The 14,983-nt window shown below is 37.9% G+C and overlaps 1 protein-coding gene and 1 pseudogene across 1 annotated transcript in view; one reads left to right on the plus strand and one right to left on the minus strand.

The window, feature by feature from the left end:
- The window catches only part of ROBO1 (roundabout guidance receptor 1), a 764,830-nt gene that overhangs the window by 64,018 nt on the left and 685,829 nt on the right, over nucleotides 1-14,983 (plus strand). The window lies entirely within an intron of this gene.
- LOC123784237 (B-cell CLL/lymphoma 7 protein family member C pseudogene) lies at nucleotides 1,684-4,064 on the minus strand (annotated as a pseudogene).

Consider the following 14,983-nt stretch of genomic DNA (forward strand, 5'->3'; position numbering starts at 1 on the left):
ACTCCAAGTATGGTTTCTCAGATCAAAAATTATTTTGTGTGCCTGTGTGCATTGATACGTGATATGTATGCTTGCATATTCTTCTCTGTGAAATTAATTCTTTCAGATTCAACTAGTCAGAATTAATTTCCCTTCCTCTTTATGTCTACTTTAATCATGTATCTACTATAGCGTTTCTCCTAGAACTGAGCAATTTGGCTGTCTCTCCCACTAAATCCTTAACAACTTCTCTCAAGGACTCGGAACAGTACTTTGTATCTAATATCAACTAGCTAATATCAACAATGCTACAGTCTGAACATAAAGAAAACACATTCAGTTAGCTAGATTGTCTCAATGTCCTTTTGCTCTGGTCTCACATTTTTTTCCCTCAAACTTTTGTTATAGATAGACACGTAGGAAAATAGTTCATCGGTAAAAAAAAAAAAAAAAAAAAAAAACTGCCAACTTATGTTATTCAGTGGTACAAGCTGAAAAGTTAATATTGATTCTTAACTCTTTCTGCATAGTACAATTTCAGTAGATTGACTAATTTAGAAATAGCTTCAGTTCTCTTCAATCGTTATGTTCCGTGTATTTGAATTTAAAACGTGTATAAATGTGAAATTAATCTGTCAAATTTATAAGCAATGAGTATCCATAAATCTTTTTATTTGATGAATTACTTGGTAAAGGTAAGAGAACAGAAAAGGGAAATATGATTTGTCTAGACATGGTGCAGATTTTTTTTTTTCCTCTTTGACTTTCTGGAATGATTAGAGTATTAAAGAAAGTAAACCTAACAGTTTAATGGGATACTTCCATTTCTAGTTAGCAGTCCTGCAATTCAAAAGGAAGAAATGCAGCAAAAGGAAGATTTAAGCAGGAGGATGCTCTGTTCAAAATTACCTTTGTTGGGATTTTTGTGTAATGGAATTAACTCAGCAGGGGCAGAGGAATGCTTAAAATGGCAGCTATCTGCTTCTTGTTGCAAAGACATATGTCTTGATTTGTAATTACCAGAAAAACAGGTTGCACATACTGTACTTTAAATCATTTTCCCGGCAATGGGAACTTGTACAGACATGCATGCAAAGGGCACACCATATCCTCCTTTTAATTTTCCACAAGTTTTTTCTTTTTTTTTTTTTTTTAAATCAGATCCCTTTAATTAGAAATAATCACTGGATAGTTAGTTAGCTTTTATATAGCTTTGTCTTTCATTGCAAAACATAAGTCAAGATGTCATAAAAATAGACCTTGTATTCAAACAGCTGAATTGAACAGGAATGAAATGAATACTCACCAAAAATTGTATATGGAAAAAAACTATGAGAAATGTTATCCTAAAATAATTAGGAATTTAAAGGAACCAAAAACTTGATTTTGTAAGAGTAAAATCTCTTTTTCGCCTTCACTTTACCATTATTCAAAATCAAACAAGCAAATTAAAAACAGCAACAACAAAAAGGCTTTTGCTTAATGTGAGGAGCTTAGCCAGAAATCTATGGCTGCTTAATTACTGTCCACCATATAGGTGATTAAATTTGAGTGAGATTTTGACATTTTAAAGAATATAAATTTGTGCAGTTGATCTTTTGTTTTTTTTAATTTATAGTTTTTTTGTTTTTTTTTCACAAAAGGGTCTTTATATGAAAAAAGCCGAAGTGGCCTCTGGGGCAATAGGACAGGCAGGCCAGCTTCTCAGAGGTCAGGGACATTTGGGCACATGTGATGAGGTGATGAGTCCTCTATGTCAACTTGGGCTGTTTCCAGGACAGGTGGCACTGGCTCAAAGATGGGGTAAGCTTCAGGGGCCTCAGCCTCCAGGTGTTCTAGAACAGGCTCCTCTTTGGTCAGCACTGGGAGTTCATCGCTGCTACCTGCACTTGGGAGCCCAGGATCTCTCTCTTGGCCCAGCCTCGGGGGCTGAGAACCCTGTGAGACGTCTTCCAATGGTCCCACAGGTAACACGGGGTGGCTGGGTAGGGGGGTGCCCCCAGGGCTGGGCTGGTTGCACTTCTGCAGGGAGCCTTCCAAATGGAAACTCTAGTTACTGTTCTCGTCATTGAGATCCAGCAGGATGAGAAGGCCACCCCCTAGGGACTGGCACCCTGCCCTTCCCCTCCAGGCCTCGGGATCTCTCTGTCCTGCCACCTCCCCTTTGTCACTCCTCCTCGTGGGGGTCTGCCGCTGGCACCCACTTGAACATATATGAAGGGAAATGTCGCCCAGAGTCCCCCAGCGCTTCTCCCATTCCCAGACCTCCTCGATGGTCACCATCAGCTTCTAGATGTCATCCTCGGCCAGGCTCTGGGTCTAGGCCAGCAAGTCCGGCTGGCCATGCTGTAGAGGAGGGGCCGAGGCTAGGCCTGCGGCGGGTCCACCTCCGGTCCCTCGGACTCAGGCTCGGCGCCAGACCCAGGCGCCACTCTCTGGGCTTGCTGTCCCTCCTGCAGTTGGCCGAGCCCTCCCTTTACAGTTGATCTTTTAAAGTAAACCACTCCACAAAGTTGAGTGATCATTGGTGGCTCCCAAAACTACTTCACCTAGTTTAATTTTACTTCTCAGGGTTGTCTTTAAGATCACTTGAGATCATTATTTGAAATGCCCAAGGCAATATAAAACCGTAAAGCAAAATTATTTTATTTAACCACAATTTCCATTTGTCTGGTAGAGGCCTCAAATAGCACTTTTAAGAGGTTTTTTGAGATGTAATTCATATACCTTGTACTTCACCCGTCTGAAGTGTATAGTTTTCAGTGATTTTTAGAATACTCGTGTGCCACTTTTACCTTGATCAATTGAGAACATTTTCATCACTTCAAAAAAAAATTCCTATGTCCTTTAGCCATGACACATCTGTTTTCTAATCCCACCAGTCCAAAATAATCACCGATGTACTTTCTGTCTCCATAGAATTGCCTATTCTGGATATTTCATATAAATTCAATCTTAAAATAATGGTTTTGTTGTGTGTGTGTGTGTGTGTGTGTGTGTGTGTGTGTGGCTAGCCTCTTTCTTTCTCTTAACATCATGGTTTCAAAGTTCATATTGTAGTATGTATCTGTACTTTATTCCTTTTTTAAAAAAAATATTTATTTTAGAGAGAGAGCATGGTGGCGTGTGCTAGGCAGAGGGTGGTTGGAGCAAGGGAGAGAGAGAGAATATCCAGCAGACTCTCCGCTGAGTGGGGAACTGGAGGTGGGGCTCCATTCCACCACCCCTAGATCATGACCTGATCTGAAATCAAGAGTCGGTGGCCTAACCAACTGAGTTGCTCAGGTGCTTATCTCATGGAGTCAAGAAAAGGAACCTTGCTAGAGTATAAGTTTTACACTCCTTTTGTTAAATGTATTTCTAAATTTATTTTTCAATGTAAATGAAATATTTTCTTAATTTCATTTTTGGATTTATTGTAATTGTATAGGAACAGAATTGGGTTTTGTGTATTGGTCTTGTATTCTGCAGGTTTACTGAAGTCACTTACTTCTAATCATTTTTTAGTGGCTTGCTTAGGATTTTATGTATATGAGATCATATCAACTGTAAATAGGATAATTTTGTATCTTCCTTTTCAATCTGGATGCCTTGGATTTCTTTTTCTTATGTAGATGTCCTGGCCGGAACCTCCATGACATTGTTGAATAGAAGTGAAGAGAGCAGACATGTTTTTCTTTTTTCTGGTCTTAGGAAGAAAGCACTCAGCCTTTCACTATTAATCATGATGTGGATATTTTTGTGGATGTCCTTCATCAGTTTGAAGAACTCTTTTCTGTTCCTATTGTTTTCATTTTTTTATCATGAAAAAGTGTTGATTTTGTTCAAATGCTTTTTCTGTGTCTATAGACGTGATCATGGTTGTTTTATGTTTGTTTGTTTTGTCCCGTTTATATGTTATATTACATTAATTGTTTTTTGGTTGCTAAACGAACCTTGCAGTCCTGAGATAAATCCCATTTAGTTATGGTGCTGCTTCTGTTTCTGCTGCTGCTGCAGCTTCTTCTTTCTTGGTGTGTTCCTGGATTCAGTTTGCTAGCATTTTGCTGAAGATTTTCACATCTACTTTTATAAGAGATGTTCATTTGTGATTTTCTTTTCTTATGATGTCTTAGTCTGGTAGTCTGGTTTTAGGTATCAGAGTTATGCTAACCTCATAGAATGAGTTAGAGTGTTTTACTTTCTTCTACAAAGGTTTTTCAGTGTTACCTTCTCAAGGACAGTCAGAATCTGAAACGTTAGGAAATCAAGACAGAGATTTCGGTAGGTTGTTGGCCAGCTATTGTGCTATACAGTATGTTGTTTGCATGTTATTAAAGCAGTGGAATGTTAATATTTAGACTCAATTGGTACTGTTTTTCCAATGAGACTTTGGGGTTTAAATTGAATTATTATTCAGTCATAACCAGGCCTGTTTTGGAGAAGAGACTTGGAACTTTGGTTATAAGTCTCCTGTGTTCTGTCCCTTTGGAAATGGGAGGAAACATACAAACATTAGCTTTGCCATATGCACATGAAGTTTCTAAAGTATTTGTCTCTTTTCCCCTTGCAAACACATAAAATATAGGACTCACTGGTAACTTTTGCTGACAAACATGCCATACAGTATCAGCCAAATGCCTGTCTGAGATGGTTGTCATTAGAGATACAAAACTGTTTATAATTCAAAATCCAGAACAAACATGACCTCCAATGGGATGCCTTCTCCAAGCCCCAAGAATTACTTCATTAGTCCTCTGCTTCCAAATTACTATGTGCACACTTGTATTATGACACTTTTTCTACTGTTGTGTTTCCTATCTGCCTTCCCCACCTAAAAAAAAAAAAAAAAAATGACTGGATGTTTGGAAGGAAAACTTTACCTCACAGGTAACAAGTACAAACAAATGCATACATTTTCATGTTGACACAATTTATTATCTTTATGGCCATGATAAAAGATGTTTCTGATATTTGTGTTATGAACTATGCATATCTCAATGTAACAAAAATATAGTCCCCACTCTTTCCTCCCGAACCCTCTACTCACAATCTACTACATTTGGTTTTAAGCTCATGGTTCACTCAGTACCTTTGTTGAAAAGCAACGTCTTTATTTCCTATTGGCGTGCTCAGGTGAGTGGGCCAACTGCTTTTCTTCCTTGACATGGGAATGTTATATGCTACGTTTATTATTACACTTTAGCAAGACTTGGAAGCCATTGTCTGCTTCTGCTTGTTGTGGCTCCCATAGATTGCCCCTTGGCAGGGTATTCTCTCATCTTGTCTCCTCCGCAAAGGTTCCAAAATGTTTTTGCCAATAATACTATGTTGCCATTTACTGTCTATAGTTGAATATATTGAAATTATTTGACATGTCAGATGTCACTTAGAAGTTAAATCCTTTATTAATTTAGTGACCAAAAGGTATTCTTTACCTATCACATCATCGCTATTTGGTACAGTTTGTTGAGAGGGTAATTTAGACTGTGCTGCATGCAGGCTAATACTTGACCTTGACTGTCATCAGAGGTATTTTAAGTCCAACAAACACGTTGACATATTAGAGAAGTTTAGGTTTTCCACAGAATCCTAATATCAAGCAGTGTAAGTGTTCAGTGTACTATTTAATGTATGTTTATCTAAATATTTAGAAAATAAAACTAAAAACAAAAGAAGAATTACAACACCCATCTATCCCTTCTGTATTATTAATCCTAGAATAAAAATATTGTTAAAGTTTGGGGTATCTTCCTTTTGAGACGTCTGTGTGTTTGTCTGTATCTATTTATCTATAAGACTACACATCCACACATACTTTTGCTGCAAAAAAAAAAAAAGCAAAAACAAAAAAAACAACCCATAATTATTTTGTGGAATTTTTTTTTTACTCATCACCATATTATGAATTCCAAGAAAACATTAAATTAAATTGAGTATTTTGACTGTCTACAACTTAAATTTCATAATGACCACAGCTGCAAATAAAGTATCTACTAGAAAACTGTTTCAACTCTAACTGTAAAGTGTAACCCAGCTCTTCTTTCTGAATAATTATTCAAAATAATCATTAATACAATAAATGTGCATATGATTCTAGAATATGTTTCATTTTGCAAAATGATAATTTTTTAATGATATGGATCAGTGATCTAAGATGGTGAACATATTTGTGTAGCTCTTTTTAAGAAATAAGGCTTTAGATTGGAAACCTTTTAACTTTGGAAATTTTATTTAAAGAGTCAGACCTCATTTAGAAAGTTGATGCTCACATAACTTTGTAAAACTTCTAAGAAATGATTTGATCTCACACAGAAAAAAAAAAGTCTAGAAATATTTACTTAGATGTTAAGCATTTATGTAGACTACTGTTCAAAGCATATGTGTTCAGACATAAGAGAAAGAAATAGGACTTTTTTGAAGAGCTAAAAAAAGTGCTTCAGGTTTTGATAAGTCATATAAAGTGATACTGAGAACTAGCCCGCCTGTTTAAGACATAATTTTCTACCTCATCATAGCAGCAGAATTCAAAAGCAATTCCAACATACTTCTATTCATCCTACTGAGGTTTCAGACCTCTAAGAAATTGAAACTATGAGAAAACAGCATTTAGAGAGCCCTTTGTTTTGGTCAGAAAGATATACCCATAGTTTTGTCATCATCTGAAGCCACTTTCATTAAGCCACCATCAGCCCTATTTTGTAGAAGTGTATTATAATTTTAACTCAAAAATCAGATGACTGTATTTCTTTGTGAATGTAAATAGTAACCAACATATAGCCATTTACATCAAAGACAAGAAAGTAAATGCAACAAATTTCTATCAGTGCATCTATTTATCTAGGATTTGGGGAATGTGAAACTGACTTTAATTAGGCTCTTCTCAAAAATTATTCTTGACCTAATTCCAAATGAACCCCCCCATCTTAACTTCTCATTAGTATTTGAATATTCCCGCCAGTCGTAGAATCTACCGTATTTCAAACCTGTGCTGTATTAAATCATCAAGTATCTACAAAGTGCCCCAGAATGCCAGGCCCTATGAAACACTGAAAAAGATTGGTAGATGTTTAATAACAGTGAAAAAGCAACAGTAACCTTAATAAAAGTGGCAACAGCTTATAAACTGTCCAAAAGGGAAAGACTCGTTTCAGCAAAATTGCTGATGGCCTTGGAATGTATGGCAGGGCAAGGAGACAGCCAGAGAGGTTACAGCCTCGCCACAGTTGGAATGCGGTCACTCGAGTTATCATCTCACGATTAGGAAGTGGCTGTGGTAGGGTTTAGATAATTCCAGTGAAAGCAAAACGGTGTGGGTCTTTATCTCTTTTCCTATTTTGTGTGCCTGAAGGGACGGGTTTTGAAAGCCACTGAGTAGCCTCCTATTCACCGGTACCAGGCAGGTAATTAGACCCAACAGCAGAAGTGAGACTTTGCTCTAGTGAGGCAGTCTGGAGTCCTTGCCCCCAGAGAGCAAAAGTCTTCTAGATGAAACAAAGAGGGAAGAGAAGTGAAATAAGAGAAGACTGGCCCTAGCTGTCAGATTCTTCATTGAGTCACATGTCAGCTATTTAAACCTCTGTTTCAGTCAGCAGATGCCTCACAGGGACTTTGAATGACTAAAAACAGGAAGTAGTGGGTATAGTCTCATGCAGTAGAAAGATGGCGGCCAAAAACGATTTCATGATCAAACAAACCATAAGGAACCAATTGGCCCAAATCCCAAATATACACTGTTAAAATACTTAGAATACTTAAAATACTTTCCACACTTTTTTTATGAACAAATTTCAAACATACCAAAAAATTGAAAGAACAATAAATGAACATTTATGTTCTTCTTCCTATATTAAAATTTTTAATATTTTACCATAATTATGTCATCTCTCTTTAAAGTTATATATGCATATGTGTGACATTATTTTCTTTGCTCTATCATTTGAAACTAGGTTCAGACTTCAACATGCATATCCTAAATAAAGCCTTTCATTTTTCTAACCATAATAAGATCACACCTTAGAAAAATAACAATGATTCTGTTATATACTGGCTAGCCCATGCACAAATTGCCCAAAAGTGTCCTAAGAAGACCTTTTATAGCTGCTGCCAATGTTATTTTTAATTTTAAATTATAATCCAAACTAGATTCACTTATTGCATTTAACTATTATTCCTTTGTATTTTGTGGTTTCTGTCTGAATCAATGTATTGGGCCAATAATTCTTTGCTGTGGGAAGGTGAGGGCTATCCTCTGCATTGTGGGATGTATAGCAGCATTACTGCATTATACCCACTAGATGCAGATAGTACTTCCCCCTGCCCCAATTTGTAAAATCAGATTGTCTCCTGACGTTACCACCTGTCCTCTGGGGGCAAAATCACTTCAGACTAAGAACCATTGTTCTTTTAATCTAGGAGAGTATTTCTGTCTGCCCCTAATGTAATGTCATTTAGCCATGCCTAGAAACAGGTCTACCTATATTTTACATCTGTATTATCTCAACATATACCACATCCATCCCTCTGTGGACTGTTTTAGAATTATGAATCTCAATAGGAGACAATTAGCCTCTGAGCAATCATAAAAATCACCTGAGAAATTTGCCAAATATCAATTCCTGCATTTTTCTCCTAGATATTCTGAGTCAGTTCTGGATTGGGACCTGGAAATCTGAGTTTTTTAATAAGCACTCCAAGGTTTCACTGTCCCAAGTCAAGTCTGGGGAAACAAAACAAAACAAACAAACAAACAGAAACAACAACTATGTCTTCCGCACTTCTTTCCACTTAATGTGGGGATACCTATGTCTTAGACCCTATACTTTTGTGTAAAGCAACATCCAGTATTTAATGGTTTCAGATGTCATCAATAGTGCAATATTTTCAAAATATTGTGTTTAATGTTGAACTCCCACTTGTCTCAAGTCTGTTTCTATGAGGATTTTTGTTCATTTTGATTCTAACATGTTGACAACACAATCTGATATCTTTTCTACCATGAATGCTTTTCTACCATGATTTCTATTATGATAGAAGGTTATTATTATTTTTTTTTTTTTGGTAGAAGTTTACTTTAAATTTCTATTGTCATTCATTGCTAGTGGGAATGCAAAATGATGCCTTCACTCTGGAGGACAGCTTGGTGGTTTCTTAAAAAATGAAACATTTTTACCATGTAATCCAGCAGTCGTGCTCCTTAGTATTTACCCAAAGGATTTGAAAACATATATCCAAACAAAACCTGTGCATGTATGTTTATAGCAGCTTTATTCAAAGTTTCCAAAATTTGGAAGCAACCAAGGTACCCTTATGTAAAGGAGTAATAAATAAACTGTAGTATATCCAGACAATAGAATATTATTCAGCACCTAAAAGAAATGAGATATCCATTCTTAAATGCATATTACTAAGTGCAACAAGCCAAGCTGAAATGGCTGCATACTGTATGATTGCAACTATATGACACTCTGGAAAAGGCAAAACTTTGGGGACAGTAAAATATCAGTGGTTGCTAGGAGTTCAGGAAGAGGAAGGGGTGAATAAGTAAAGCACAGAGGATTTGTGAGGCTAGCCAACTCTGTATGTTACTAGAGTGGTGGACATATATCATCATAAATTTTTCTAAACCCATATTATGTACAACACCAACAGTGAGACCAGTGTCACGTATGGATCTTGGGTGATAAGGATGTATCAAGGTAGGCTCACCAATTGAAACAAGTGCACCGCTTTGTGGGGAATAATAACGGGGGAGGCTGTGGGTATGTAGGAGCAGGGGGTATATGTGAACTCTGTGTACCTTCTGCTCACTTTTGTGGTAGACCTAAAACTCCTCTAAAAAATAAGATCTATTAATTTTTTTTCTATTAATTGCCTTATCATGTTTCCTGAGTCCTAGACTGGCTGCCGTGTAATCATTGTACTCTCTCCCCCTCTGCACTCCCAGTAGAGTTACCATGTTCTCTGAATTCTTCTTCTAGAGTGGAGCATCTCAAACTCCCATGTGAAGCAGAAGAATCACACAGGCAACTTGTTAAGATGCCCATTCCCTTTCCTCCCCTGGGATAGGCCGGTGATGGCTAGTAAGGAGGGCACGTATTGCATGGTGCACTGGGTGTTATATGCAAAAAATGAATCATGGAACAGTACATCAAAAACTAAGGATATACTGTATGGTGACTAATATAATAACAAACTATTATTTTTAAAAAAGTTTGGGCATGTAGTGTAGAAATATGAATTTTTAACAAATGTTCCAGGTGATTCTGAAATAGGTGACCCAAGAACCAAGATTTGAAACCTCCTGCCTTTTAGCATCTGACATAGTCACCATTTTGGCCTTTTTTTTTTTTTTTTTTCCTATGGCTTCAGGCTGATTTTTTTCAAACAAAGGTCACAATAATTTCTTTGCTGCCTAATTCCTGTCTCCTTTTGCTACAATTATGCCTTTGTAAGCTGCTGAAATAATCTCCTGCAAATGCCATTTTTATCACACCACCTTCCTGCTCAAGAATCAGCTACTCCTACTATATCAAGTCTAAACTCTTGGCTTTTAATTCAAGGTCTTCTGTCAACTGGCACTTTTGTACCTCTCTAATTTTATCTTTTCCCACTACAGACTGACTCTCCCCTCTAGCTAAATCTAGCCAACTTTCCATTCTTCCATGCTGCTTATTTGTGTGACTTTGAGTTTCCCATCAGTTGGAATGCTCTCCTGTTCATTTTACCCAACGTGGAATAAATACATTTGCTCCCAACTCACCTACTTCAGGAAAATTCCTTGATTAAATTTTTCCACCTAATTGTTATGCTGACTGAATAAAAATTAACAAGCTGGACTATAATTTCGATGGATAGCAATAACAAAAGAAGCCTCTAATATTATAAAGGAGGAATGGTATGTTATCTTTCCAGTTATAAAAACAAAGGATTACTGCAATAAAAGTATCAATCAGAATTTTCATGGCAAAGTAGGTGCCACAAAGTATTAAAAATAAATGGGTTAAAAGTTGAATATAAGTGCAGTGGTTTGAGTAAACACTACCGTGAGACAAGAAGACAGAGAGAGCCAGTAGGAAATGAATGAATGGAGAAAAATAAGGTAAGAATAAGGTAAAATAGGTAAATAAGGTAAAATAAGGTAAAAATAAGGTAATCATTTCACATTCTAAGATGTGAAATGATTGTGACAAAGTACAGTGGAAATGCAACAGGAAAGCAAAGCCTCAGTTGCCTATCCAAATTAATCTAAATCCTTCCCAGAAGCACTTTTGGTAGCACATGGACATTCATTTTATTATTTTCTAGGAATAGCTGCTACACCCAACCAACTATTGGCCTCTTCAAAGCAGTCATTTCCTGAGCCTATGGAGCAAAAACACTTCTACCAGAAATTCCATTCTGGTGACATGCTGCATGCATACCTAATTCATTCAGTGCACCCAGATTTATTTCCAAATGGTTCTATGTGTTAGGAATTCATAAGAGTTACCGATTTCCCATGCCCTCACCAATACTTGGGTTTACCTATCTCCAAATTTTATTAATTGAATGGGTATATTATGATATCACATTGTGATTTTCCTTGCGTTTATATAATTACTAAGGAATCAGTGCATCCTCTAAAATACTTCAGAGCCATTTTGGACTCTCTATCTAGGAATGGTCTCATCAACTCTGCTTCAATCTTTCGTATTATGTCTAATAATGACTTCCCTGTATTCACTCTATATCAGCCGTGCTGAACTCCAGAAGTCACCCAGAAATACTAGATTTTGCTAGCCTTCTTTGGTTTGCACATGGTTTTTTTTTTTTTTTTCTTTTCCTGCCAAACTCCAATATACTTCCTGTTCACACTTCAATTATAACACTTCGCAGATTTCATGAAAAGCATTTATATCTATATTTTCCCCCACAAGACCTGGCCTTTAAAGAAAAGAAAAACAACTTTGCATTCCTAGTGTCTAAGAAATAGGAAGTACATAGTGAAAGGTGGTGCAAAGGTACATACCTGACTGAAATTTTCTTCTTAACATCCTAAGAGGAGAGATTTCCTCTCTCTTAAGGTGAAGAGAGGCAAGACAAACCATCATGAGGTGCACACTCAAGGGAGTCTGTCAGACTCTTAGAACTACAACCCACAGTCACAGCTACCCTGAACCCAGAGGTCTCACATTTGCCTTTTCCTGGTAACATGAATTTTTGAGCTCCAGAAGTCTTCTTTTTCCTTATTCAGGCCAAGATCCAAGTTCACCTGAACTGGCTTGTACCTGAGAAAGTGAAAGGAAGATCACAAAAACAGGAATCAGGCACTTCACAAGCTCGGATCTTGCAAAATAGCTAGGGAAGATTGCAACAGAATGAAGCAGGCTGGAAAGAACAGAGAAATGGAATCAGACATGCCTTTGGGGGTGAGGCAGATACTATCTTTTGGGGTGCAACCAGATGCAAGGTAGAGAAGTCCATTAAGGTGATGGCGAAAAGTCCAGCCAGACTCGTGTAAATTGGTGTTGAGAAACTCAAGTGATAGACATTGCTTGGGGGACAGCAAGTGACTTCATGCAAGACCCCCAGAGCAGACAGGCTGTCCTCCCTGCCAAGCCGGTGGGTCCAAGATGCAGGGAATCAAGAAACTAGAATGTATAGATTTGGAGTTAGATGGGCCTCTCATTAAATTATAAGATCAAAGTCATTGGAGAGAATTAAAAGTCAGCCAAGAACAAGATGTATTCTAGACCTAGAGAGACCACAGTGGTAAAGACACAAAAGAGGGATCAAGATATGTTCCCTAAATAACTATACAACTTGTAAACTTTATTTATTCACTTATATAACAGATATTTCTGAGCCCCTTCTAGAGGTTGAGCGTGGACATTGATCAAGGGTACAGCAATAAACAGACAAAAATCTTGGCCCTCAAAAAGCTTAACATTTTATTATTTTTTTAGGACTTGATTTGACACACAAAGAGAACCATAGGGGCGCCTGGGTGGCTCAGTCGTTAAGCGTCTGCCTTCAGCTCAGGGCGTGATCCTGGGGTCCTGGGATCGAGCCCCACATCAGGTTCCTCCGCTGGGCAGCCTGCTTCTTCCTCTTCCACTCCCCCTGCTTGTGTTCCCTCTCTCGCTGGCTGTCTCTCTCTCTGTCAAATAAATAAATAAAATCAGAAAGAAAGAAAGAAAGAAAAAGAAAGAAAGAAAGAAAGAAAGAAAGAAAGAAAGAAAGAAAGAAAGAAAGAAAGAGAAAGAAAGAAGAAGGAAAGAAGGAAAGAAAGAAAGAAAGAAAGAAAGAAAGGAAGAAAAAAGGAACCACAGAGGGAGAGGTTCCCGCTGAGCAGGAACCCGATGTGGGACTCGATCCCAGAACCCTGGGATCATGACCTGAGCCAAAGACAGATGCCTAACTGAATGAGCCATCCAGGTGCCCCTCAAAAAGCTTAACATTTGAGTGGGAGAATATGGACAATACAAAAGTAAAAAGTAACATGTAATATGTCAGATTTTGGTAAGTGCCAAAGAGAAAAATCAAGCAGAAAAGAGAAATGGGGGTGTCCCCAGGCAGGGTAGGATTACATTGTGATTCCATATTTGTTGACTAGGGCGCAAGACCACTGAGCACATGCATGCATGGGGAGAGAGTGAGTGTGTGTTCACAGTGAGTGTGAAGACTGTGGCACACAGGTGCATTGCTGACGTTTTTGTGAAAAAGCAAGGAGGCCCGAGTGGCTGAAGAAGAATGAGTAAGGGGAAGAAGAGGCACACGAAGTCGGAGATGTAAGAGGACTGGGGAAGTTCAAGAAGGCTTTATGGTCTACAAGCAGCATTTTGGTTTTTACTTACAGTGAAACACACTTGGAGGAGAAGAGCATGACGAGCTGACTTGCATTTAAAGATGATCACTGTTTCTGTGTGTTGAGAAGAGAGGAAAGAAGAACAAGGATTGAAGCAGAGAGAACTACCCAGAAGCTATTATAGTAAACCAGCTATGAGAGAGTGGCTCCAGTCTTGGAGGTAGCAGTAGAAAGAGTGAGAAGTGTGAAGGATCTAGGCAACTTTTGGAGATATAATCAATGTATTTGTTGTTAAATTGGCAGCTTGTATGTAGGATGAGAGAGATGCAAGGTTTCAGAGTTTGGGGCCTGAATGGCAAGATGAATGGAGCTGCCTATTACCGAGAAGAGAAAGGCTGTAGGGATGTAAAATCAGGGATGTTTTTGAATATTGTGAAATTGAGATGATTATTAGCTGCAAATGGATATGTCAGCTTGTTAGTTGCACACCACAGTGTGGAGTTCAGGTGGGAAATCTAAATGGAAATGTAAATTTGAGAGGTGCCTGGGTGGCTCAGTCAGTTAAGAAGCCGGTTCTTGATTTTGGCTCAGGTGGTGAGATCGAGCCCCGCAACCGAGTTCCATGCTGGGTGGGAAGTCTGCCTAAGATTCTCTCTCTCCCTCTGCGCCTGCACCACCCCCACCCCCAGCACATGGGTTTTTTTTCTTTTCCTGCCAAACTCTCTTGCATGCTCTCTTGCTCTCTAAAAAAAGATACATATACATATCTTACATATATATGTAAATTTGAGAAGATTTACTTGGTATTTAAATTCATGAAACCAGAGGAAACCATTATGGCAATGGGTATAGAAATGGTAGAAGAAAGAAGTTCAAAATATGTTTAGAAGTTGAGAAGGTACTGGCAAATGAAATGAGACTGAAAACGAGCAGACAGCAATGTAGGGAGAAAACCAGGAGAGAGAAATGTCCTAGCATCCAAGTGAAGAGACGTATCAAGGGGTGAGAAGGATCCAAGGACAAAATTAAACAGAGTTCAGCAACATGAAGATCACTTGTGACCTTACTGTCTTTTGTTGCTGTTGTTCAGTTTTTTTTACTGAACGTAATTTTTGCCAAAATTCAGGAAATATTAAATGATATTAGTGATATGCACTGTAAATAAGTTGAACAAACAATATAACATCATTCATGGGCAAGCATAAGGTATGCTTATAGAGATGATACTGATTTTTT

Source organism: Ursus americanus, chromosome 4 (genome assembly GCF_024610735.1).
Source record: "Ursus americanus isolate L20-20 chromosome 4, mUrsAme1.1.p, whole genome shotgun sequence".
Taxonomy (NCBI): Eukaryota; Metazoa; Chordata; class Mammalia; order Carnivora; family Ursidae; genus Ursus; species Ursus americanus.